Source organism: Physeter macrocephalus, chromosome 11 (genome assembly GCF_002837175.3).
Source record: "Physeter macrocephalus isolate SW-GA chromosome 11, ASM283717v5, whole genome shotgun sequence".
NCBI classification, from domain to species: domain Eukaryota; kingdom Metazoa; phylum Chordata; class Mammalia; order Artiodactyla; family Physeteridae; genus Physeter; species Physeter macrocephalus.
In genome coordinates this window covers 34,912,631-34,939,848 of record NC_041224.1, presented here as the reverse complement: position 1 = coordinate 34,939,848, position 27,218 = coordinate 34,912,631, and the positions used below count along the sequence as shown (strand labels likewise).

Here is a 27,218-nt window from a genome sequence, read left to right as displayed (position 1 = left end):
ATACAAAGCCTCTTTTCTGAATCTAAAAACATTCTGAAGTCAGGAAGTCTGGACAGACTTCCCCCCACGCTCTGTACTCACTGAACCCTTGAACACTTCCAGACCTTTCTTTGCATTCTGTTCTCCTGGCCTGGAATGCTCCTCCCTCCTTCCTGAAGGCAACCTTAGATTCCCCTTCTCATTCCCTTCCTCACGCACCACAGCCTCTCTGCTCTTTACAGCAGTGATCATATATGTGCCTCTCCCTTACCATCCTTAGTTTCTCAAAGGTATCCATATGCTTCTTCTTAGTATTTATAGGACACAACAGGAAAATATATCCCACCAGTGATATGCTACTATTTACCCCAAAGAGCTTTGTTTTGTCAGTAATACTCAAATACATATGGTTTTACTATCCTGTTGTCCAAATACTCTTTCTGCATTTGCAGCCACATAAGGTCTCTTCTAACGCCTAATAACTGTGTGTGATCAAGAGCAATGAGTTAAGGAACACAGCACAAGCAGAGATGGACGATACACGATGCTATCACACAGACGTATGTTCTAAGAACTCCAGCCTAACAACTGGAATCATTTTACAAAAAAACAGTAAATAAATATTCAACTAGATAAGTAAACAGAGTTTTACCTATATATGAAAAATGATTAATAACTTCAGAGGTTGTCTTAGTTAAGTAGTGTGTGACCCCTTTGAGAATCAATTAGAAAAGTTAAAATCTGTTACTTTCAATGTCTAAACATACTTTTTAGAAAGACAGTTTACCTCCCAGACATCTGAAACTAAATAAGCTCATTAGAAAAGACAAAAATGGTCAAAGAAGCTAAATCAAATCATCAAAGCACATTTCTAGCATTTGGGGACTGTAAGGATGTGTGTTAAGAATTGTAACTTTCAATATTTTATGAACTCAATATGCCCAACTCTAGATAAAGAGGTGTAAGAAAATCAAACACCACAATGGGACTGACAGTTATCATATACTTGTCTCCTACTGCCGGCTGGGCTGTACTGTTTACCTTACAGCTGTCTGCATCACCCTACAGTATCTAAAATGCATATTCCTGTCTCACAGCAGAATAATTCGTATCGGGGCAGATCAGCTTATGCACCTTCCACACAGCACCTTACAATGATTATATCCTCAACTGAATCTGTAGGCCTCAATAGTGGGAACATTTACAGAGCAACAGACGGCTGTCGCCAGGAAAGCTGTTACTCTAGCTCTTTTGTTTTTTAAGATTCAATATCTCTATGACAGTCCATTCTTTCCACTGAGTCTTCCTACAGTGACGATGAATGAAAAGAGAGCAATCCAATCTCAGTGGAGCAGTTGTTTAATTACACTTTCAAACAGGCACCCAGTATGGAAATACGTATTCCTAAGCAGATGCTGCCAATAAACTGATATTAATTTTTTAAATTTCCTTTTATACATGCATACCTGTGCTTCTATTGAAAAAGACAGTAGGAGGAAAAGGTAACTTTTTCATAGTTTGATCTGGTTCTGCTCCTAGGGAGGGCAGAAAATCAAACACAACATGCAAAAACTTATTTCTTAGCCAAATAGGAATGGGAAAGTATCTACATGAGACATATACCATAAAAATTACATTAAATTTTTTTTCTACTAATTGCTTTCAATTTAGATCTTTACTAGATAATTCCACACAAAAAAATGAAAAAGGTCCCTTGCAGCTTTAAGACTTATAATTGGTTTATGACATATTATCTTGCCCTGGAGAAGACAAATATTTGAGAAGATTATTTTACTAGGTTATAAGGAATCCTAAACAAACTATTATTTGAAACAAGTGAAGCAATATGAAGATTTAAAAATCCTTCTCTTACTTTGCACGTGGTTGTAATGGCTGTTTTGTAAAATTTTGGTAAATGTGAGTGCAAAGATGAAGCAGAGAATCACATCCTTAGAGATACAGCCTTTCTGCCCTCAAAGTATAACTTCTTGCTCTTATCATGAGTTGCTCCTTTTCCAACAGAAGAGCATCTCCTGAAACAGCCACATACTTTTTCACCAGTGCAAGCTTTGCTAATTGACACATCTTTCTGGACACGACCAGGAAGTGCCAGGGCCACACTGGCAGCCTGCACAGGACACAAGGCAGCACGTCCACACCACTGAGCCTAATGTGGAAGGAGTACATAGGCCAAGAAATACTTTTATTTTAACAAAGATATTCAATTTCATAGTTCAAAAGCTAATGGCCCTGAGTCCAGCCTGTTTAGAATGTATTCTGACCTCCATTCGTCTGTTTATCAACATTTTTTCAGTAAGAACTACTTCCCAGGTTGAAAGTGAGGGCCCCCCCACGTGCCAGATGTGCAGGGTCTGGCCAGCAGTCTGCCAGGCTGAGAGCCCCCCTATACCTCTCCTGCCTCACTCAGGCCCCCTCACTTCCACCCCCAAGTCCTTCTCATATCAGTCTGCTCACCTGCTGCAAAGGCCCTTCCAGCGTGAGCGCCTGCGCCTCTTATTCACAGGTCTCCATTCTCAGACACACACTAACCTTGCTGATGGAAAGCTGAATGGTGTCTACAGTCCAGAGCAGGAAAAAACAATCACTGCTGACCTTTCATGCATAATATCACCCTTTGGACAAAGAGCAGAACTGCTTCATTCAGTATCTTTCATAATTTATTTTTACCTTAGGGGACTGAGCATATGTAGGTTTTTTTTTTTTCTAAACTATACAGCTTTGTTACTTTCATTTTGAACATGTGATCACTTTCTTGAGATTACTGAAACTCTTTACAAAAATCACTTTCTCTAATTTACATGTGAAAACAAAAAATGCTGATAGCCAAATATACCATTAGTATACACCTGTACCAAAAGTCAGAATCAATACCACAAAAGTGTCTTTCAAGAGACCCAGAAGCCCTCTTCAAAAATAAACTCTAGACAGTACATTTCTTCAACTCTTTTTACGGGAAAAAGTCTCTATTCACCTCACCCTTTTAATGAATCTTGCATTTTTTTCAAGGACTGCCTATCACGTTCTATTGTGCTTTCCAATTTATAATCACATAACTACAGTTTTTCAGTTGAAAGAGAATAATACTATTTCACCTGAGGAAGATGGGTGGGGGATGCTGAGCAAACTTAGAACTCAACATTTTAAAGAATGACAGAACGTCAGAGCTGGAAACATCTTGGAGCTGCTTTAACCCTGTGCTGCTGAAACTGGGACATGCTTATTATTCCTAGAAGGGCGCCACAAAACCAGAACTAGAGGTGGCATGATTGTTCGAAGTTCTGGAACCATATACAAATTCAGTAATTTAAAAAAACTGTACACCTGATACTGATAGAATATTTTCACTTCTTCATCCTGTAACAGACCAATTTCTTAAAGTACTACCAACATGTAGTTTTCAAGTATGTTAAATTAAAAGAAAAGCTTTGCTGTGGGGAAAAGGTACTTCTGATCTACATTAATCAACTAAGCAATAAATCAAAACAAAGCAAGAACACCTTGAATATGTAATGTTTCTCCAAATGAAGGACAATGAAATTCCCACAGGGTCTGCACAGCTCCAAAGCAGTAAATAGCTATATTTGATGCAACAGATGGCCGTAATAAATAGGGCAACCTATCTTCCTCAAGCCCCATCTACAGCCCTATGGGTCTTCCCTAAAATCTTGTTACCTGAACTTGCAAATCATCTTCCTTAAAAATTAAAAGCCACTTAACAGCTTTATAAGTAGTGATAAAACATGACTTATTTCAAGATCTATGTTAATGTGCATCTTTCCTTTCCTGAATTTAGTACTCCTAATAGACCTATATTTCTTAGCACTTTGGTGAAAGGGAAATATTCCGTAACAGCTATAATGTTATATAGCTCTTGAAAACTAGACCCCGAAAGTCAAGGCAAGGAACCCAAATACATACAACCTGCACCTAAGACAACTTTAAAAAACTTCATGAAAATGAATGAGTTTTTCTTTGCAGTTTCTGTATCAGAGAAGGTTTAGAGAAAAAACTACCTGTTAATTGTAAGAGCGCTGGCCATTTATCTGTGGTCTGGATCCCATTTCCTCCTCTTTTCCTGTATCTTCAACCTCTTCCTCCTGTCCCTGTCTAAACATGCCCAGCCCGTGCTGTCTCCAAAGACAGAGCGCAAGGGAGGGAGAGTGGAGACAAGAGAAGCAGGACAAAACCAAGTGACTGGGGGGGTCCTGGACCAGATGCAGCCTCTCCAAGGACACTTTTCCAAGCTCGCCTGCCTGACACTAGATGGACCAGAAGGCGGCCTCTGCAAGCACTCTCTTCCTCATGTGCCTGCTTTTCTGCTCCTCCTCTCTGACCCTCCCTGGATGCTCTCTCATCCTATGTAACAGGAAGTAACTGTATAGTAAGGGAGGCGATTCTGAAACCTGATACATGAATCCTGAGCCACCTGAACTTGTATATACTCATCACTTGGGCCTTTTTCTTAGACTGAGTTAGTCTATTGAACGTTCTTTTATTTCTTTCTCACCTAAACCACATCCTAATGAACCACCTAAGACTTTCACTTGTTTCCTTAAAGTACAACTTAGATACTTAAAAAATAATCTGAATGGCGCAATGCTTCTAGAATAAATTCCCCAATTTTTTATAGTTGTCATATCCATCTACCTAATTTAATAGCAGTTTTGGTGATTTGTTTTTATTGAGACACTCCAAAGTTTTCAAATTAGTTTTCCTATGATAACTGTTTTGTACTATTTTTATCAGTTTATATTAGTTAAATCACGTACTAATGAGTACAACTGCCCTGAACAAACTCGGGGACAAACTGAACTAGCTTTCATAAGCAAACAACTCAACTGGTAGGAAGAGGAACAGAGAGAAGACAAAGAGCAGCCCACCAGCCCCAGCACTTTGCTGCCCATGTGTAGCTGGTTTCACCAGGAGATCGTCACCTGGAGCTTCTACCTCACTGGGCCTTCTGCTCTCAGCTTTTCCTGATTTCAGTTAACACCATGGTTAAATTTCAGTGCATCTAAGCAAATATCTGGCGAACATTTTTTGACCTACGGATTCCTCAAAATCAACCGTTTAAAAAAAATTCATTCTCATATGAAACAAATAAACAAAAACTGACAATCCCTCAATCTCAAGGAAAGACAGTACATCATCCACCCAGCTGCTCTAACCAGAAACCTGCAAATAAATTTCTAACCCCTTCTCTCACATAAGCTTATACCTCCTCACCTCTACTGTCACTAAACTGTTCCAATAACCATCATCTTTGCACAGAATGACTACCCCAACCTCCTAGGTCTCCCCCATCCCACCAATCCTTCCGCAGAATGACACGCCTGAAACAGGAGACCTGCATCCCACCCTCAGCGTACACCCACCACGCAGGCACTCAGACCACTGGGACACCAACCAGCCAGCCCAGCTGGAAATGTCACTCCCCGTGCTCTCCACAAAGCCTGAGTCGCAAACCCTTTACACGCAGCGAGGCAGCCATCTCTCCAGTACTGGGAGGGCAAGAAAGTATCTGCTTTCTTGACCGCTGTATCCTGATACAGTACCCAACAGAGCATAATCTCAGGAAATGTGTTTAATCATTTCATCTTTCATGCATTACACATGTGGGAGGAAATTCCTAGTATTTAAAATATAAAGCTCAGAAAATGAGATGACTCCAAGTGAAAGCTTCTGTTGCTGCATATTCCAAATGATGTGTTAATGTGGGAAAAGACAACATTCTTAGGTCACGGTAAAATTACTTTGAGTTCACTTTCATTTTATTTTAAATACTCTCTAGGTTTTGTATATGTGTGTACATGTGTGTACATACATGTAAGCGTGCACTTGGGATCTGAACATACAGAAGAGTTAAATACAAAGTGATGTTGACAGTAAAACATTACATTTAATTATCAAAACGACAACTCATAGAAGAAATTCCTAAGCGGCAAACACACAAAACCTATTATTTGTATTGAAAGTAGAGGTCAGGACTTCCCTGGTGGCGCAGTGGTTAAGAATCCGCCTGTCAAGCAACTAAGCCCGTGCGCCACAACTACTGAGCCTGCGCTCTAGAGCCCTTGAGCCACAACTACTGAGCCTGCGTGCCTAGAGCCCGTGCTCTGCAACAAGAGAAGCCACCGCCATGAGAAGCCCACGCACCGCAACGAAGAGTAGCCCCCGTTCCCTGCAACTAGAGAAAGCCCATGCGCCGCAATGAAGACCCAACACAGCCAAAAATAAATAAACAAAAAATAAATAAATTAAAAAAAAAAAAAAAAAAAGAATCCGCCTAGCAATGCAGGGGACACAGGTTCGACCCCTGGTCCAGGAAGATCCCACATGCCACGGATCAACTAAGCCCATGCGCCACAACTACTAAGCCTGCACGCCACAACTACTGAAGCCCGCATGCCTAGAGCCTGTGCTCCGCAACAAGAGAAGCCACCGCAATGAGAAGCCTGTGCACCTCAAAGAAGAGTAGCTCCCGCTCGCTGCAACTAGAGAAAGCCTGCACGCAGCAATGAAGACCGAACGCAGCCAAATATAAATAAATTTTTAAAAAAAGAAAGTAGAGGTCAAAGATCCTTCTGAAAATATGCTGAAAGTTATGACTCCTTTCACTGGAAAAATGGACATATACTAGAAATGTTAAACACAAACCCAGGAGCTCAAGGATTCCCCTCCCCCAAGTCCACCTATGACATCAGGCTAGGCGTGAGACGAGGACAATAAGAGCAGGGACCCCCCACCCAGCATGTGGTGAGCATTTTTAGGGCCTGTCAGCACAGAGCATGTGCTCAAACAAGTGCCAGCGAACAACCAGGCACCGGCCCCAAAGAGCTATGAAACACAGAGATCTCCCACTTTGCCAAAGTTTGCTTGTACGAAAGGCCTATGTTAGTATCCGTTTTTTGCTAACCAAGAGACCTGAAGAGAACTTTTGCTTTTGCGAAAATCAAAAAACGGCGGCTTGTCGGCTTTCTGCTTCCGTCTTGCAGCAGTTACAGAGGCAGCGCTCACTGGAGCAGTGAGAGCAGCCCCGCCGAGCTCCTTCCCCTGCCACGCTCAGCATCTCAGCACCCAGCCACCTGGATGTGAGCTGTGAGCATCTGGACTTTACCTCCATCTATTCTGTGCCTCCCTTAACAAGATGTGTCCTAAGGTAACTGCTTCTTTGCTTTATACCATTTTGGCTTATGGAAGGTTCCAGAGGAGTGCTCCACTTCCGAACAGGACAGCAGGGGCACCCGTACCACATTGCAGTCAGAAAGTAACAGCCACTGAGTCCAAGCACAGAACCTAATCACGATCCTCAAGGATTAGGTGTGACAATTAAACATGCTTTCACGTTTTCCAAAATGACTGTGCAAATCAGTTAATATTAAAATACATCAAATACCCCCTAACATGAAGCATTCCTTACAAAAGTGATACCATGTTTGAAAAAAGAATTTATGTTCCACAGTTATAATTCAAAAGTATGTACTACTTTGGATAATCTTTCAATCTGATATTCCATCATAATACCATCTCCATTTTGTAAGTAACTGGATCACAAGTCCTAGCCCACTTAGGATTACAGTTCAATAGACGATGGAACTAATAACATCACCATAAAAGTTCCAAGCCAACTATGAGGACCAGAATCAGCTCCAATAATTTTGAATTACTGCTCAGCAAGGTAAATGACCTTCTCTCAGACTTCTGTTGTGGGCTACCCCTGACCTCAACAATCATAACTATAAAACAACTATTAAAACTTTCTAATTAAAGCCAGCATTTCTGATGCTTAGCTATGCTGTGTTTATAGCTCTCAAATCTATCAGGTTACTGGACCTAAGACACCTTTATGCAAAACACCTATGCTTTCTGAGAATTGGGCACTATTTGCAGTGGACTTGGAAACAAGAAGTTAGGCAAATCCCGTTTTCTGCTCTTCTCTCTTGTGTGATATAAGGCCCCTGTCTCCAGGCCTCAGTTTACTAAACAGTAAAAGAGATGTTCCTAAACAGTAAAACAGATGTTCCAAAGAACATATGGGGAAAAAAGCAGCAAGGGCTTTGGGTCACCTGAATTACAAGTCCAATACACTGCAGAGGATGGCAACTGCTGCCACCTGCGTTCAGGTCTCCGTTTAGGAAAGCTGCAGGCTGTGGAGGTCTGAAATTACTGGGCACATGGCAGGAACGAACACAAACAGACAAGGCCGAACTGAAGGCCAGGAGAGGTGCTCAGAGCTCTGGAGCCTGCCCTCCTCTTCACAGAAAGGTGGTGGGTGTGAACACAGGGGCTGCTGCTTCCAAAGCCTGAAGGCAGAGCCCTGCACCGGGGTGCGGATGTTAAGGTCTGAATGCTTTAGGAAGGAAACCACTGAATTTAAATGAATTTTCCTTAGACTATTTCTCAAAGACGAGTCTGAATATATGATACAGACTAGAAGACCTGTTAGCGCCTTCCTAACGGGAAGGATTTTAAATGGATTAAAGCTAATAGGTTAAACTATCTAAAATGACAGACAAAACCTTTAATTTTCCTGGAATAAAAACATTAATTCAAAGTTTTAAAAAGCACAGTTTAGGGCTTCCCTGGTGGCGCAGTGGTTGAGAGTCCGCCTGCCAATGCAGGGGACACGGGTTCGTGCCCCACTCCGGGAAGATCCCACATGCCATGGAGCGGCTAGGCCCGTGAGCCATGGCCGCTGAGCCTGTGCTCCGCAACGGGAGAGGCCACAACAGTGAGAGGCCTGCGTACCGCAAAAAAAAAAAAAAAAAGCACAGTTTAATGGCTGCTTTACAAATCTGCTTTAAAAAACAATAAAATGCTGACTTAAAATTCTACAGCATACATAAAACTAACACTTTCACCAATTTCAATTTTTCTTTTGAAATTCCACTGTTAAGGGTATAACTTGAAAAGTATCCTGAGTTCTATTAATAGTGGTCCGAAGTTATAGTCCTCACTCTGCCACCAGCCAACTAGCTGTATTTCTAATTAATTTTATTTCTGTGGGTTTCAGTCTCTGAATCTTTAGAGCTCTAAAACCCTCACACTACAACTGTAATACTACGCAATTTTTCTGGCAGTTATTTTCAGAAACTATTATCAAATCTCAGTTAATAAAATAATGTAGACCAAAACTCAAAAGTCTCAGAAAATGACTTACTTCAAAGTGTTATTTCATTCGCACCAAACATTACATGAATAGTCAAAAAGGATAAAAGATTTCCCTCTCAGTCTTATAATTCCAGGCAGGTAACAATGGCACTGATAAAAACAAACTACTCCATGCAACTGGATTAAGGCTGATTATGTGTATTGTTAATTATTATTAAACACTTGGTACACTTATTCTTCACCAATTATCAATAAACCTACCTAACCACACGCCCACACACCAAACTGTAAATTGGAAGTTAAGATCTAGCTTTCATTTGCCCCACTCAGGATATTACCTAGCACAGGAGTCCCTCCCTATCCGCGGTTTGCTTTCCATGCTTTTGGTTACCCAGGGTCAACTATGGTCCAAAAATATCAAGTGGAAAATCCCAGAAATAAACAATTCATGGGTTTTCAATTGCGCGCCATCTGAGTAGCACGGCCCAATCTTGCGCTGTCCCACCCGGGATGTGACTCAACCCTTTGTGCAGCGTATCCCGCCCATTAGTCACTCAGCAGCCAGCTGGTTATCAGATCAGCTATCATAGTCTGGCAGTGCTGGAGTTCAAGGGACCCTTATTTTATTTAATAATTGCCCCAAAGCGCAAGAGTAGTGATGCTGGCAATTTAGATATGCCAAAGAGAAGCTGTAAAGTGCTTCCTTCAAGTGAAAAGGTAAAAATTCCTGACTTAATAAGGAAAAAAAGTGTGTGCTGAGGTTAAGATCTACAGTACAAACACTGTGAAAATTGTGAAGGAAAAAGAAATTTGTGCTAGTTTTTCTTTCGCACCTCAAAGTGCAAAAGTTATAGCCACAGTGTTTGATAAATGATTAGTTAAGATGGAAAAGGCATTAAATTTGTACAATAAGGTACCTTGAAACCACATTCACATAACTCCTATTATGGTATATTGTTATAATTGTCATATTTTATTATTATTGTTAATGTCTTACTGTGCCTAATGTATAAATTAAACTTTATCCTAGGTATGTATAGGAAAAAAATAGTATATATAGGAGTTCTGGCACTATCCGCAGCTTCAGGCATCTACTGTGGGAATGTATCCCCCACAGACAAGAGAGGACCGCTGTAATATGACTTGTGGCTGTACAGTGAATTTGGGAAAACACCTGATCTACGGTTTTTTATCTTGAGCTATAATCTCGCGATTTCACGGAAAACTTAAAACTACGTTAACAGATTAAAAGCCTCGACAATGACAATCAAACACACTCTCAACATTCTAAACTTCAAAGAACAGTATGCTAAGAGTGTCCATGACTGAAAATACTAAAACTTATGGTCTTTTTAGGATCCCAAGCCACTCTTTTGTAGGAAAACATTTCACTCTTAACTGGAAGTTTCACCAGGTCACAGAGACTTTCAAATTCTATCTGTGTGCCTGAATGCTTCTGCATTTTCTTTGGTGATCCTATTTTCTACTTCCGGTCCTTTCATGTTTAGGATTAACTCTCCTGCACTGAGCCCTGAAAGATAATGATTTCAGCAGAATAAAGGAAAATTTGTCAATGTATACAAAGAAATAGGAAGAGCTGTGAAAAACTAAGGGCCACATGCACAGACAGCAAGTACTACGTACGAGCTGCTTTAATCACTGCATCCTTCTGTCTTCACCAACTGCCCTTCCCCTGCCTAGATATTTAAGGTGTGAGGAAGCAAACACTGCTGACTCATAGTTACTCACTTGTACAATGGTCTGTACTCCAAGGGAAATGGTCCGAACGAAGGGAAACTAGAAATAGCATTCTAGTCTGACACCAAGCATCACTGGAAATACAGATATGAATCCAAAACGAACATGGACCTTACAATAATGCCAGAGGAAGGTTTATCCCAAAAGGTTTCCACACTGCGCTTCTGCACTAAATGACAACCAGCATACCATAAAAGTACAAGCAAAGATCAAATGCTTTTGCCTTCTAAATACCCAGCTTTTTAAAAGGCAACTCTCTCCATGGGGACTTCAAGTCTGCTTTTAAAGGCTGCTGGCATTCCCTGACCATGGGAGTTGTGAGAAGCCAGGCAGCAATGGATTACAGTACATACTATATGCAGTGTGCTTATGACACTGACACTCACACACACACACACACACACACACACACACACACACACACAGAGTTGACTCTAACAACACAGGTTTGAACTGCGTGGGTCCACTTATACACGGATTTTTTTCAATAAATATGTACTACAGTACTACACGACCCAAGGTTGGTTGAGTCCACGGGTGTGGGACCACAGATACAGAGAGCCAACTGGAAAGTTCTACTCTGATTTTCAACTGCACGGAGGACTGGCTCCCCAACCCCTCCGTTGTTCAAGCGTCAACTGTACATGGCAAGGCAGAAATTATACAGATGGTAAAATCTCAACAATGAAATACAGAGACATATGTAATCAACAAACAGAAATTAAAATGTTCAGAAAGTATAAAGTATTTAAAGAAGAGGTTTTAAAGGACTTGATTATTTCCAGAAAAAAATATTTGAAAAGGGACTGTTTAATATATTCAGAAAGAGATAATAATCGAGGCAACTTGTAAATCTATATCCAATTGGTCACTATGTTTTTAATCCCTATATTTTCAAGCTTTGACAATAAAACAAAGCTTTTTGAAATCTGAAAACAAAGTGTTCTCATTTTTCAGAGATGGTTCTAAAAAAGGAATCTGTTAATTAGTGTGCCTTAATAAAAGCTGAAATAACAAATATACTTTAAACAAGTGACAAACGCTAGCAGGTTTGAGGCCTATTTTTAAAGTATTTTTAAAACACACATGATTATGTGTAATACAAATGAAAGGGGTTCTAAGCAACCTATTCTTCATTTAGACCAGGGCTTGGACTGTTCCACTGTGACAAACACAAGTGTAAGCAAGAGAGCTTGCCACCCTGGGGCCAAGTAAAACCAGTCTGTATGCATCCATTCCTCCCTTTCGACACAAGTCTCTGTAAAGCAGAAGGATTGCTTAAAAAGGCAATTCTGGTCTTGCAATACTCCTGTTTCAAACCCTCTGACTGCTTCTCACTATTCTTAGGATAGAGAGAGCACAATTCTCACCCATGCCAGGAGCTCCAGACCCTGCAGGACCCCGCTGCTGCCTCGCCCACCCCCCGCCTCCCTGTTGCCAGCCTCTCCAAATGAGTTCCTAGCTCAGAGTTTTTGCACCATTATCCTCTGCCTAGAAGGCTCCCTCCCCCTGCCCAATCCCTCAAGGTCTACATGACAAGCTCTCAGCACAACAATATCTGATTGTCTCCCTGCCTCAGTGTACAGAAAGTTCCAGAGAGGAGGGCAATTTTCTCTTTTGTTCACCATTACAACCCTGGGATTTACTCATCAATTATTTAGTGCATACTGTTTTCTAAGGTCTGGGCTTATAGCAATGAACAGAAGAGACAGAAACCCTCAACTTCATAGAGTTTACATTCAAGTACAAGAAGACACAAGGTACGTAAAATACAGAAATTACATGGCATGTTATAATGTAGTAGTAAGTGCTACAAACAAAAATAAAGCAGGGAAGGGAGATGAGGGATGTCCACCACACTCCACACTACAATAAACTCGACTGTCCTAACGGGCCTGCTCAAGGAAGCGTGGAGTGGAGAGTCCTAAAGAAGTTTCACGTACAGAGGGTTCAAGAGTCCAAAAATGCTGGTCTACTTTACTTCAAATAAAACAATTCACTGTCTTAATTCCTTCTAGACCACAAGCCTTAGAGAAAAGTTCTGGTACCATTCATCTTTGTACTGCTAATGTGTGGTTTATCAAAAATACCTGCTCAAAGAAGGAATGAATGAACCCTCCTCTTTCCTTTCAGTGGCCCTGCTTTGCACCAGGTCATGGAGCAATGATTCTCAAAAGGGAATAAAAAATGGAAAAATCCACTGAAGTTTAAAAATACATTTTCACTATTGTAATTGCTTTGTTTTTGGCTAATATAATTTGTTTTCATTTCAGAGCAAAATAAAGAAGGTAAGAAATATTCATTGTTATCAAAAGGGGCACATTTTTAAAGACTGAGAAAGAATATCATCTAGAGGTCACGTAGTTAAATCAATCCACCTAAAATAGTGTACGTGCTAGATGTAGCTATCAAGTCAGTTAACATTTTGTAAGTAGAGTTTTTATGCATTTTCTATTGCATTCTTTTCAAGTAAAAATTTTCATGTTTGTTTATGAAAGCATGCAAATAATTCCTCTAAAACTGAGGTGGGAGGTGTCTTATCCCTCTAGTGAAACAAAGTTTCCTCCACATCTGTAGTGCAACACTTGGCCCTGGTCTGGGCAAAGAGGTTAGGGACATAAAAGGATCTTGCCCACAAGGAGCTTACATTAGTTAATTAGCGCAATGCCTTGGGGTGCTATGGAAACAGAGAAGCACTCAGCATGACATTAAAAATTAAGGCAAGGATTCCTGAAATACCTTTTTAAGGATGGGTTAAGGAGCTAAGTCAAAAAAAAAAAAAAAAAAAAAAAAAAGAGGAAAAGACCTTCAATTCCAGGCAAAGGAAACAGAGAGAGCAAAGACAACGCCATGGGCCATGGTTTTGGGGAGAGGACTGTGGCCAGCGCAGGCCAACCAAAGGTGGCCCAGCCGGCAAGGAGAAGGCAGAAGTGGCAAGGCCCCTGGGTACTTCTTAGTTAGGCAGGGCACTGAGGAGTTTTTACAAAGGGCCTAACAATCAGGATATGCCTTTAAAGCAACCTCTCACTACAGTGTGACAAAAATGGTGTGTGTAAATAAAAGAGCATTTTATTTTTACCACACAAATATCACCCTAATTTATCAGTTTTTAAGCCAAAACTTTTGCATATCAGATTTCATAAAGAACATTTTCAGTGAAGACTAAGTCTCCCCTCAAGGATTATCAAATTTAAGTTAAGCAGGAAATGTCCACCATGCTACAGAATGCACTCTGTGGCCCAGGTCTCACTATAGTAGGGAAGTAGGGATGACACTAAAGAGGAAACCAGACCATGACAGAAGGCACAAAAGGGGTGGCATCACTCACCTGCAACCCTTCATGATTAAACCATGACAGCTTCTCCAGAAAAAAATGATGAAAAAGTTTATAAAGCACTGAAGGGACAAAAGGTTTGGGGGTGGGGGAGGTGAGACGGAAGGAAACATAAGCTAACTTAATCATTTTGCCTGATCATAAGGAAGACATTTACATGTGGGAAAAATAAAGCGCTAGAACATTAGGGAAAAAACATTTCCATGTTGGAAATATCCTCCTCCTTTCAGTAAGAGAACCTAATGGTTATCTACCTTACAATTACACATTCTAATACAGAAATTCATTTTCTAATCAAGATATCTCCAGAAGCAGAGCAGCTCCAAAGATACCAACAAGTGCAACAATTAGGAGCAAAAAGTTCAAACTGAACTAAATTAAAATCGGGTCTTGTGAGTTTAACCCTCTCAGAAGGCAGTGCCTCCTTTACTAGGTACTCTAAAATTAGCTCTTACAGAAAAAGGAGAACTCTTTACAGGAATAAAGTTTTACAAAGGAGCATAAGTGACCAAACCCTGTAGCAGGGTCTGTTCCTATTAACAATGTACTTTCCATAAACACAACTTCAGCGCTTGTTTTCTTCTCTCCATTAGAAAAAGGTTGAGTCAATGGTCTTATAGGAGGAATTACAAGAATATACATGATTTTCTTGCATTTACCAATCGGGAAAAAAAAATCCTTAAATATGAGAGAACTCTGCAAGAGTACAGTATGTATTATGAAAGCCTATTTGAAACTTGTGCCTTAAACATTAGGATGAAAACAAATGGAATTTAAAGTAATATAAGTACAGAGCTTTTTGCAATCTAAAGGGACAATCATAAAGAAAACACAAGTTACTAAAATTAGAAGACCTAGGTTATAATCTTAGTTATCACTACAGAAAGTACGAATTCCAGCAGCAGGACACTGAAATAACAGTGAAAGGAGTTCCTCAGCCACTTGGTTGGTAACATCAACCACAGCTCTATCATTGCAAAAACTTGTAATATTGTTGCAAATCTATGTTAAGTAGTGGGGCTACTTTAAAACATTGTTTATTGTTACTAACATTAAAAACATTATGTTCCCACCTTGCACTTAAGTATTTTGGAACTGTTTTATGATATATGAAGACTGCTTCATTAAAAACAAGTGATTAAGTAAAGTATTTGTTTCCACAGATTTTAAATACGTATTTGTCTAAACATGTGCTTATCTGTGAAAACCATATTAATATCAATAAATTCTCCAAATCTTACTTTTTTTTAAAAGTGCAATTCCTAGGAACCTTAAATAAAATCAAAATCTTCCCTGAACATGTTGCCATTTAATTTTGGCTACTCTTCAACAAAACACGTTAAAATAAATGCCAAGAAACTTCTGTTCTCATATTATCATCCATTTTCTCTCTGGCTCCTACTCAAATACAGTATAAATCCTTTCTCCAAATACACATTCTGTCCTCAGACCTGCTTTCTCTGCCCAGATACATGTGATAAAGAAAAAAAAAAAAAAAACTCTGTTAATAAATTAAAACTGACAGTCACTAAAAGAATATTGAAAACAGTAATAAGGTAAACACCATTTTCAAAATTCTGAATAAGAATCTGAGTAATAAAAAAAAAAAGAGCAAAAACAGCCAACATCAACATGTTACAAACAGTCCTATGAGGCTGATGTTATTATAATCCTCCTTTTAGAGATGAAGAACGTGAAGCCCCAGAGGGTAATTTCTAATTAATAAGAAGCCATTTCTATCTCTCTTCACATACCCACTTTTTCACCTTACAAAGGCAACACACATCAACTTTTCAAAATACACGATGAAATTTATTTCTATCTAAACACAAGTCTCAAAGCGAAGTACACAAATCAAATTTATGGTTGAATAATAAACTTGCTAACCTGATGCCTTTCATAAAGTATTCCACCTTAGCAACTCAAGCAAACTTACATCAAGCGATTTCGTAGAGCCTGATTATAAAACTGCCCTTCAGAATATTAAATACAGAGAAAAGTTGACAAGCCACAACCATTTCAACTTCTGTAAATTACCCTGACTGTAAATCAGAGGGAGCCAGGCAGGTGGGGAAGTATGGAAATTGCACACTGCACATATTATCTGACCTCCAAAGAAATGAACGTCACTATTCCCCACTGTGGTCTTTGCAAACTACAACTCAGAACCTATTTCAAAAGCATCTTAGACACTTAACACAAAATAAGAGACCAGCTAAGTGTCATGAGAAAAACTTTAAAAACAAGAAAATAACTTGTATGCTTACATTATTCAAGTTGATATTATCTTTTTCTAAAAACCCTCACACAAACTGATTTCCCTGAACAGTCCAGGGAACTCTTCCCGTTCCTTCAGCTATCCAAAACTTCAAACTTCCACTTAACATTTAGGGCAAGTTACTGTGCAGCCAAAGAGAGGGTCGCAAACGCACAGGATAGCTCCCCTACAGATAATCTTCTCAAGTTTCACCTCAGCCTAAATTAAAGACCATTTTATGTAGAAATGAGGGGGAAGACAAGATGACCTGCACGGAAAATTGCAATACAAAATTACAGTGAAGTCTGAACAAGTCTTAAGTTTTACGTTCTGATTGGACACGACTGAGAAGCAGGTGGTAAGAGATTCCTGACCTGCCCCCTTCTCGAACACAGGACGTCTTTAGAATTTTTTCCTAATTCTTCCAGAACCTGCCTCTGCTCAAACCTCTCTGAGAAGAGCGGGAGCGTCCCAAGCACACCCGGAGCAACAGGATCCCACTTCCTGGTCCGAGTGACCCGGGCCCTCCCCGCCCGGCCGGCCGCGGTCCCGGGCCCGGGCGGAGAGCAGGGCGAGGCCGCCGCAGTGCGGGCCGGACGGCGGTGCTGCCCGTACCCTAACCCTGCCCCGGCCCCCGAGACCTCGACCGGCCCTGGCCGGCCCCAGCCCTGCCCGCCGCCCCGGCCCGCACCCAGACCCCTCTACCCGCGCCCCGGCCCGGCTACACTCGCTGGGCCCTGCCCGGCCGCGTCCTCTGGGAAGATGGCGGCCCATGACAGGCGGGCGCGGCGCGGGTCCGAGCAGGAGGTCGGGCGCAACGCGGCGGGAGCGGAGCAGAGCAGCCCGCCCGCCGCCGCGCTCACCTGTCAGCACCGCCGCCGCCCGGCCGCCGACCGCCGCAGCCCCGGTGCCCGGCAACCGCGCCACACGCGGACGGGCCGTGAGGGAGGGGCGGAAGCAGGGGCGCGGCCGGCCCGGACGAGCGGCGGGGGTCGGCACGGCGCGGACTGGCGGCGGGGCGGCGGCAACTCTTTCCAGTTTCAGGCCGAAAAATAGCTCAACCTCGCGACTCCAGCACCCCAACGCTCCTTCCCGTTCGCATGAGAACACACAGCTCCTGCTTCCGGGCCCCGCCGGAAGGCCCGCCCCGCGCGCGCCCGCGCCCGCGCGCCCGCGTACTCACCGCCTGGTCCGCCGACTGGCGCTCGGCGCCCTTACGTCATGGCGGCACGGAGCCCTGATTGGCCTCGCGCAGCGCCGGGCCCGCCCCCTCCTCCTGGCCTCTCGGTGCTCGTGCCCCTCCCGGCGACGCCTGTGATTGGTGGGGGCGCGCACGCAGCCCCACCCCGCGCACGCTCTCCTCCCCGTCCCCGCCGCGACCTGAGGAGGCGGTGCGGTCGATTGGGACAGCGACCCCCGCCCTCTTCAGCCGGGGACCGAGACTCCCGCCCCCCGCCTCATCCCGGGACCCCGCCCCCGTCACCCCGGGACCGCGGCCCCCGTCCCCCTCGGCCCAAGACCCCGACCCCTCCCTCCCCTCACCCCGGGACTGGACCTCGCCCCGGGGCCGTCTGGCCATCCGGGTGGTCGGGTCAAGAGAGCCCCCTGAGCGCGCCCGAGAAAAGGGAGAAGGCGGTGTCGCCTGTCCATGGAGCGGGTGCCCTGGGCCGCTCGTCGGCCAGCTCCGTTCTCCGCGGTTTCAGGGGAAATGCTGAAGACTCGGGATGTCTTCCCAAACCCGAGCATGTGCCACCCACCCGACCCATTCTATGGGGAGGAAAAACAAAAGTAAATTATGTTCACCGGCTTTAAGCTTGCTGCCTGATTTCCTGCGTGCCTGCTCCGCTTGGCTGTTGATTATGTAGACATACATGTGACCTGGAAAGGCTTCTCTGGGTCACTCTTTCCAGCCTTATCCGTGCACCGGTGCTTCTTACCTGTTCCTTCTGCGGGTCCGAACGCCGACAGGATGCGCTCTGGACTTCCGTGTATTGACTGGGAGGATCACATCGGTGCTGGGCGCCTTCTGCTTTGGCATACGTTGTCACATCCTCGCTCTAAAAAACTTGCAAGTTCAATAATGCTATTCATAGCAATGTCTTTAAAGATAATCACGTAAGACTGAGATTTCCTGTACTATTCAAAACAAGTACATATTTCTGGAAAAAAAGTCGCGTTTAGAGTTCACTTTCCAAGAGAACCTGTTGGATATGTTGCAGAGCCCTTCTCAGGTACCTCCGCTTGGAACGTTTTAGACTGAGGCCCAGGAAGTCATCCCTAGGCCAGGCCCAGTGATGTGGTCCACCTCTGAAAGGTCAGAATTCTCCAAAGTTATTAGGTTAGATTTCCATCTTTTTTGTTTATGTCTACATTCTGGCAGACTTTTGATATACAGATAAGTTCCCATATTACAAAAGAGACTAAATGATATGAGAATAGTTTATATTGAAATGACATCTCTTGCTTTCTATTTGTGTTGTGTGATCCTTCCTAAACAATCAAAACTGGCTTTTTATTCCTGTGTGATTTTTTTTAAACCTGTGCTTCAAAAGAAGCACCCATTTTCACCTTGGGATGTGAGATTATAACAAAATGAATTTTTATGGCATTTCTACTTAGAAAAATAAGATCAGTTGTTTTTTGTGTTTTTTTTTTTTGTGGTATGCGGGTCTCCCTCTGCCGCGGCCTCTCCCGTTGCGGGGCACAGGCTCCGGACGCGCAGGCCCAGCGGCCATGGCTCACGGGCCCAGCCGCTCCGCGGCACGTGGGATCTTCCCGGACCGGGGCGCGAACCCGGTTCCCCTGCATCGGCAGGCGGACGCGCAACCACTGCGCCACCAGGGAAGCCCCTCCCATCTGTCTTAAAATAGTGCCTGTCTCTAAGTCCAGAAGGAGAACTGGGAGGAGTGAAAATATAAAATAATTACTCTTTGCTGGCAATTTCCATATGCTTCCTAAAATGATACCCAACCCAAATTACCTTTCTACAGGTACATCTAGACAGCGGAGGCTTAATAAATCTGAAATAATAATGGGAAAAGCCATAAGAGTAATGATTTTAAAAGCCCTGTGTTCCCAAGGGGCATGTATTACCAGCTGCACACTCCTTTCTGTGTGTGATCAAAACCGTTTTTGTTCCCTTTAAAAATAAGACACTTGTAAGAAGGTGCTTCATTGGTTGAAGAAGTAGTTGCTTGGCCGCTGGCTTGATTTCTGAAAACAAAAATGACGTTTCTGTGGAGTCAGCCTGAGCAAGGTGTTTTGTTCGGCTTCTCAAAAGTTGCAAGTAAACTTTAAAGAGATTCTCAGGGAGGCGGTTGTGGTGATTGACTTATTACTCCCTATGCCTACCCATCCCCCTCTTTCGCCTGTTTACCATCCCTGGATAACCCCGAGACGACCAACCCGTGTCCCCTGCATCGGCAGACGGACTCTCAACCACTGCGCCACCAGGGAAGCCCAAGATCAGTTTTTAAAAACCACTTCTCATCTCAAGCAGTTACAAGTCCTACCTATTCTATCTAAAAACTTTCCTTCTCCTGCTTAGGATGGATTTGCCTGCTGTTAATTCTCTACCACTTTGTTTCAATAGCATCACAGCTGGTCTCTGCCTCCCCACCTTTCACCACGCCAGCTTACATTTCCTTTAAAAGCCTCCTCACCATCCCCCTCTGAGTCAAGACTTGTTGAAGTCCAAGTTGTTTTTCATGGACTAGCAGGCCCTTCACAAACTGGCTCACATCTCCTTTCCTGCCCCAGGGTTAGACAACCTAACCTTCCAACCACATTCTCTTAAGATGCATTTTTGAAGACCTTGGGGTAGTCTCTGGGTGTGGGTGTGAATGACACACAGGCTTTACACTCTTATGACCCTACCGTTTACTGAAAGGCCAATCAACTGGCAGTCACAACAGTGTGATAATTCCTGTCAGAGAACAAAACAAAGAGAGAAGCGTTGGTTTCCAAATGTTTACTGCACATGAAGTTGTGTGTGGAGTGTCTTTTCGTCTCTGAACACTTTGATCCTCTAGTGTCCTTCATCTGTGCTCTTCCTTCTGCCAGAAGGGTCGTCCTCTGCTTCCACTTCTGGCAAAATCTGGCTTATTTTTCCAGTTACAGCTCAAGTGTCAGCCACTTATATCTTTTCCTTTCAGACAATCGGTTTCCCTTCTGGGTACTCGTCGTAGCACTCACCAAGTCCCTACTCCGCCTTAGGGGCGGTGCTAAGTGCTGGGGAGATGGCACAGAGCAGTACCGACCAAATGACAGGTGAACAGGTAGTAGGGGATAAAGAGGAGTAACGTTTACTATGGAGTGTGTGCAGATTGCCCAGGTAGCAAGCACATGGGAGGGTATGAAGCCAGCTTGGGAAGGAATCAAAGAGAGAGATGACCGAGCCAAGGCCAAAGACACCAGAGTGGAGGGGCTTTCAACACACCTTCCAGCAGTGAGGGAGAGGCCAGTCCTGGTCAGAGAAGGAAGTATTTGAACATGACAGAGCATAAAACCAATCTGGTAAGGTGAGTGGAGGGCACGAGAGCCTGGAGGGGTAAGCAAGGCAAGAATCCCAAAGGTCTTCCGAGCACTTATGACGTTTGAATTTGATAGTGAGTCAAGATTTTTATTAGAAGGTAAGAGAGGGCTCATAAAAGGTATTAAGCTCATAGAGAATCTCTGGCCCCCAAAAGCCATCCAAATAGAAATGCAATAAGGAACTAACTTAGTCAAATTAGGTGGAAGTATCAAAATGAAAATGACAGTAATACATGAGAATACATTGGAAAATGAAAGAATCCATGAGTTCTTACTAAATATAAACAAATGTGTAAGTAAAAAAAAAATAATAGAGATGAGGAAGGAAAAGCTATTCTTTACAGTAGAAGGCTGACTAATGAACGAGAAAGAATTATTTTTTATATTACCATGTTGCAACTATCGTAGCATTTATTCTGGCAAGAATCATCAATGTATGCTAAAAATCACTGGCTATAACTTGTTGAGTAAACAGTTGTGAATGCCATTTCACAGCTTATTAATTGCTTATTGCTTATTAATTTCAAAGGGAGGAAAGGTATTTTTACAGTGGATAAATATGGTGGACCCCATCTTAACTGAGGGGTGAAAGTTGGCATCCCCAATAATGGTGGCCTGCTGACATCATGTGATGTCAGTGATGTCGTGTTCCTGTCAAGCCACAAACTAACCATGAGGAATAATCACAAACTGAGGACATTCTACAAAAACTCTTACTCTTCAAAAACCCGTACTCTTCAAAAATATCAAGGCTTGGGAATTCCCTGGTAGTGGTTAGGACTCGGCGCTTTCACTGCTGAGGGCCTGGGCTCAATCCCTGGTTGAGGAACTAAGATCTCACAAGCTGCATGGCATGGCCATAAAAAACAGTGAAAGGTTAAGGAACTGTTCCAGATTTAAGGAGACTAAGGAGACATGACAACTCAACGCAATATGTAATCCTAGACTAGATTCTTGATTCGAGTAAAATTTGCTATGTGGGTCATAATTAGAATTTCAACATGGACTCTATTCCAGTCTTATAATCAAGGTTAAATTTCCCAAATTGGATTTATTTATAAATTGTTTTATGGCTCTGTAAGAAACTGTCTTTGATCTTAGAAGATATAAACAAGTATTTAGAGGTGAGGGATCAAGATATCTGCAAGTTTCTTTCAAATAGTTTAGTGAAATACGCACACACATACTTACACAGAAAGAGAATATAATAGAACCTTAATCGGTAAATCTAGGTGTGGGATATATAAGTGTTTGCAACTTGCCTGTAAATATGAAGCTCTTCAAATGGAGAATTATCTTTTAGAGATACATACTGAAGTGTTTATGAATGACATGATATTATGTATGTTTTACATTTGATTCAAAACAATCTGAAGGAAGGTGGTCAGTAGGAATACAGAAGAAATAATGGGACAAGCTGGTGTGTTGAAAATTGTTGAAGCTGGATGATGGATACATGGGGGTTCATGAAACTCTTCTCCCTGCTTTTGTGTATGTCTTAAATTCCTCATGATAATAAAAATACAGTGATGAAGTGGAGGGTTTTAATTCATTACAGATATTCCATGAATATGTATTGCTCAAAAAGCAGTCACAGAGGAGGACTACATTTCCCAGGATACTGCACAGCCTTCCTGCTGGAGGAACAAAGGGGCCAAACCTCTGGGTCTCAAAGCTGAGAGACCAGGACAGCGGGGCAAAGTTGTGTTGGCAGGTGCCAGCCCAGGGGGAGGAGGCCTGAGGGCCTGTAGGGGAGATGCAGGGTTTGCATGAATTTTGGGAACAGGAACCATATCTAGAGAGAGTTTCTGAGAAACTTTTTTGTGTAGTGTGCTTTGTAATACCCCAGGGCTAGTTCCTAGTAAAGACCCTGGCCAGTCCTTCAAGGCTTCTGTAGTTGGATCGTGTTTCCTTTGAAAGTAACTCCTTTCTTGGCCGAGGGTGCTGCCTGGGACGGCAGCTTAAATTTGTACTATTGCTGGCAGATATCTTCTGGGGTAGTTGACCTACATAGTACCTCTGCATTGAGGCAAATGTATCACTCTAGGCCTCAAAAAAGATTGCATTTTCACCATGATTGCTACCTGCCTGTAGCTCTCATAGAAAGAAGGATGAGTTGATGAGTCATAAGAGACAGTTTGGAGAGACTTCCCAGTTTGGATGTTTCAGGCAGAGAACCAGACTTAATAAGCATGTTGTTTTTATTAGATTGAGAAAAATTAACTTCCTGGAGATCTGGCAAAGTGGACATTCTTTTTAGTCCAACATCCATGTACATTCCTCTAATGGGAGGGAAGGTCGATGGCTAGACATCATTGCCGTTCTTCAAAGTTCTAGACTGTGCATGGCAATTGCCAAACACTCTCCTGTTTTCTTCCATGCAGTCACTCCTTGCTTTCCTGACCCCTCTTCTCCAAGCTAGAGTTGGTCCCAGTTGCTCTAAGATGGAGTGCTAGTGCCAGGTGCCCTGTGGTAGGCTCACAGGCGTCTCCTGAGAAGTGTGCTTCTCTCCCCCAGGCTCCTACGATGAGGACTCTCCACCTCATTACTTTAAGAAATGGACACGCCCACCCAGTAATCCAAGATGGGCAGCTCTTGTTGCTCCCTACTGGTGATGAGCTGTCAAGGTCGAGGAAAGGAGCCCCTGAACAGCAACATGCTCTGTTTTTGAACCCTAACTACAACCGCCTGAAGGGGCTTGAGGTTTCCCTCCCTGATCCTGGAACTGACTGGAGTTTCCTGAGCACACTAAGCCACTCCACCTCTGTGTTTCTCCCCCTCTGTCTCTCTCCTCTTCTTTCTGCCCGGTTGTCTTCCACAATTTCCACGGCTTAACTCAGACACTTTGACCCTCCAGGAAGCCTTCTCTGAATACCTGCCCCCTAACCCATCCCCAGCGGGATCAGGGCCCATCCAGGGTGTACCTTTATCACAGCTCTTACTGAGTTGAGTAGGAGTGCCAGTTTGTGTTGTTGTTTATCTCCTGCTCATTATGAACTTTGCAAAGGCAGAAACTTTATTTATCCTCATCATTTTTCACAGTGACTGGTCATTAGTAGATGTTTGCTGAACTGAAATCATCCCAACTTTGCTAGCTCACCCACCAACCTCTGAGAGGTTTCTGTCAATCCTTAGTGAGCTGCTTTCGTTTTTGACACCATTCACTAAAGTGAATCTAGTAGACTTGGAATTCTTATCATTTGCACTTGGTGGTTTTTTTTTTTCCCTAGATTCCATGGTGATAGCTATTTTTGTTTCCTTGTTTATTTATTTTGACATTATAACCTTAGATACCATATACCGAAGTTGAGTGAGTGAGAATTTTCCATACATAAGCATTTTTACAATCATGTTTCCTCTGGATATATTTTAGTCACTTTGATTAGACTTAGGAGACACTGTTTCCTTCATCCAGTTAGTGTAACACTTAAGTCTCATCAGAAACACAGCAGTCACCACGGGTGGAGTCACCACCGAGAAAGTGAATCTAAACTAGTGCATGTCCATTCTTTTTACCTTCAAAGGGTAACATCTTCTGACTTTATCCCCTAACTCTGGAGGTGTTACCCTGTTTGAACATACCATCTCCACACATTTGTCATGTGAGCAAATATGTAATACACACATAAAAAACACGCATTTCAAATCTTTCATTTTGTCAAATGTTTGAATTTATCTTTTTCTTTGGAAGTATCTCCTCACATTTAGGGTTAGAGTATTTCTCTCACACCCAAGTTCCATCAAAGTCACAGTTAGTGAAATATCCATTGTCTTACATATGGGAAAAGTGAGCTAATGCGGGGTTTTCATGCTTTTTTAAAAAAGCCAAGGCCCATAGTAAGAAATACATTTTATATTACAGCTCAGTACACACACCCACACACACACACACACAAAGCAAATGTTTCATGAAATATTGATGGTGGCACAACTTTGTGAATGTACTTAATGTCACAGATTGTGTGCTTAAAAATGATTAAAATGGTAAATTTTGTTATGTATATTTTACCACAGTTTTTTAAAGTTTCATGAGATAATATTTACCCTTACTCTGTGAGATTTTCTCTGATCCCTTCTGTTTTATTTTTGTTAATTCTAGTTGTAACCCTTTAAATTGATTTATGACTCACTGTGGTCACAACCTGCCTGCTGAAATGCTGACCTGAGGGCCAGGAAGCTGAAACTTATTCACTCCATTTTCACAGTTTACCAGGCGCTTTGCTTCTCCAAAGCATTTGAAACAGCATAATTAAAAAGAACGAGTAAAAGCAAGCTAATAATTCCTTATATATGTGTGTATAAGTCACTATTTTTGAAGGCTGAGTTTGGGGCCATATTTAGAAAATATGACTTAATTGTATAACTGTAAATTATATCTTAATTTGCAAATCTTCCCTTCCTTAGTTTGACATTTGTAGGTGTGTGATTCTGTTGATTACTATTTTTATCTTTAGTGCTAGAGGTTATAAATGCAAATGCCTTTAGGGACCAGACATTTCACATAAATGTGTGAACTGGCTGGAGTGATAAAAGGGAGTTTGCCCAGCCTGGAGGCACTCACATTCTGTTAAAAACAAACACGCAAACTGCCATGTCCACAAAGGGGTTTACTGATCCGGAGTCTGTGTTTGAGATCTTGGTTACAGACAGTTGTTTCAGGAAGTTTGACCATAAAGGCCACAAAGGAAAAAGAAATAGTAGGTTCAAGGAGTGACCATGGAGTGACAGGAGAGATTTTTAAGCCGGGAAAGACTTGAATGTACAGAATGAGAGCATGGAAAACATCACAGCAGTATACAGAACTGTTGCGATTCTGCTTTTGGATCTATAATATTAATATTGATGAAGATGTTATTTGTAGTTCTTATCGTATTATAGAATTTTATCCAGCACTCCAAAGTGTTTTTATATAATATTAATAATTATGACTACCATTTCTTTACCACTTTGAATTTATAAGATGTTTTTCACATGCACAATTGCATATCCCTAAAATGACACTGGAATGTAAATTATCACCATTTCCATTTTATAGATAAGGAAAGTGAACTCAGAGATGTAAAATAATCTGCTAGTGAGTAGAAAGCCAGACTAGAACTCCAGATTCTGTGCAGTTTCCACTATCGCATAACGTGTTCCGTGTTCTCTGTCAGCAGAATGGAGGTCCCATCATGGAAATCTTACATTTCACTAGGTGGAATTTTTTTTGTTACACCTTGCTTAACAATGGCAAAGTGGAAGACAGATAACTTTTTATATAAAGAATTAACCAGACTTGTGCTCTCTTCGGCAGCACATATACTCAAATTGGAACGATACAGAAAAGATTTGCTCAAGGATGACACACAAATTCATGAAGCATTCCATATTTTTAGGTCCTACTGTATAGCACAGGGAACTCTACCCGATACTCTGTAATGACCTATATGGGAAAAGAATCTAAAAAATAGTTGATACAGTAAGTCCCCTACACATGAACCTTCAAGTTGCAAACTTTCAAAGATGCAAACGTGTGTTCACACAAACAGTCACGTAAGTTAGTTCACGTGTCTGGTGTACATTGTCACGTGTATGCATCCTCTACAAGTGGTTGTGCTTTTGTGTACTTTATTGTACAGTACTGTATAGAGTATAGTAGTACAGTACCTTTATTTCAAGCCCAACATGTCCAGAAGCAAGTGTAAAAGCAGCGGTGATATAGCTGGTTCTGCTAGGAAGCGCCAAGTGATAATGATGGAAACAAAAGTGAAAATAATTGAGAGAGTGGAGTGACAAGAGGAAGAAGAAGTAACTGAAGGACCGAAGCGATCCACGATGCAGGAAATGGCAAGGGGATTTTCTTTATTTGAAGAGGCACTGTTAGTTTGAGGCACAGGACCCAAACGTAGAACAGTACACGAAGGTTGCAGCAGCCCTTCAGAATGCAAACCAGTGCTACCATGTCATCTATGACGAGAAAAAAGGCTACTACCCAGACATCACTGGATCATTTTTTTCAAGAGGGTAGATAGAATTGAATCCAGCAAGGAACCAGAACCTGTGCCATCCACGTCAGGCGTGAGTGAAATTGCAGGTTGCTCTCCGTCTCCTGTTGCCGACGATCCTTCAACTCCACCATCTCCCACCTCCTCCCCCTCCTCCAGTCAGTAACTCTTCTTGCCTGTTCACTCGATGCCAGCCCCTGGATGCCAGCTGTTGTACTGTACTACTGTACTTTTCAAGGTA

At 42.3% G+C, this 27,218-nt stretch overlaps 1 protein-coding gene and 1 pseudogene across 5 annotated transcripts in view; one reads left to right on the top strand and one right to left on the bottom strand.

Moving 5' to 3' along the window:
- LARP4B (La ribonucleoprotein 4B) overlaps positions 1 to 17,578 on the bottom strand; it is an 87,271-nt gene extending 69,693 nt beyond the window's left edge. The window contains exon 1 of one of the 5 annotated variants that reach the window (XR_003682206.2): positions 17,324 to 17,564. The gene's annotated coding sequence lies outside the window, so the exon portion shown is untranslated. Of the gene's footprint in view, positions 1 to 17,323 lie in introns of all 5 variants that reach the window. The other 4 variants (XM_055087860.1, XM_055087858.1, XM_028496484.2 and 1 more) reach the window with 4 other exon arrangements.
- Positions 17,579 to 26,270: 8,692 nt separating this feature from the next.
- On the top strand, positions 26,271 to 26,366 carry LOC112066486 (uncharacterized; annotated as a pseudogene).
- Positions 26,367 to 27,218: the final 852 nt, after the last annotated feature.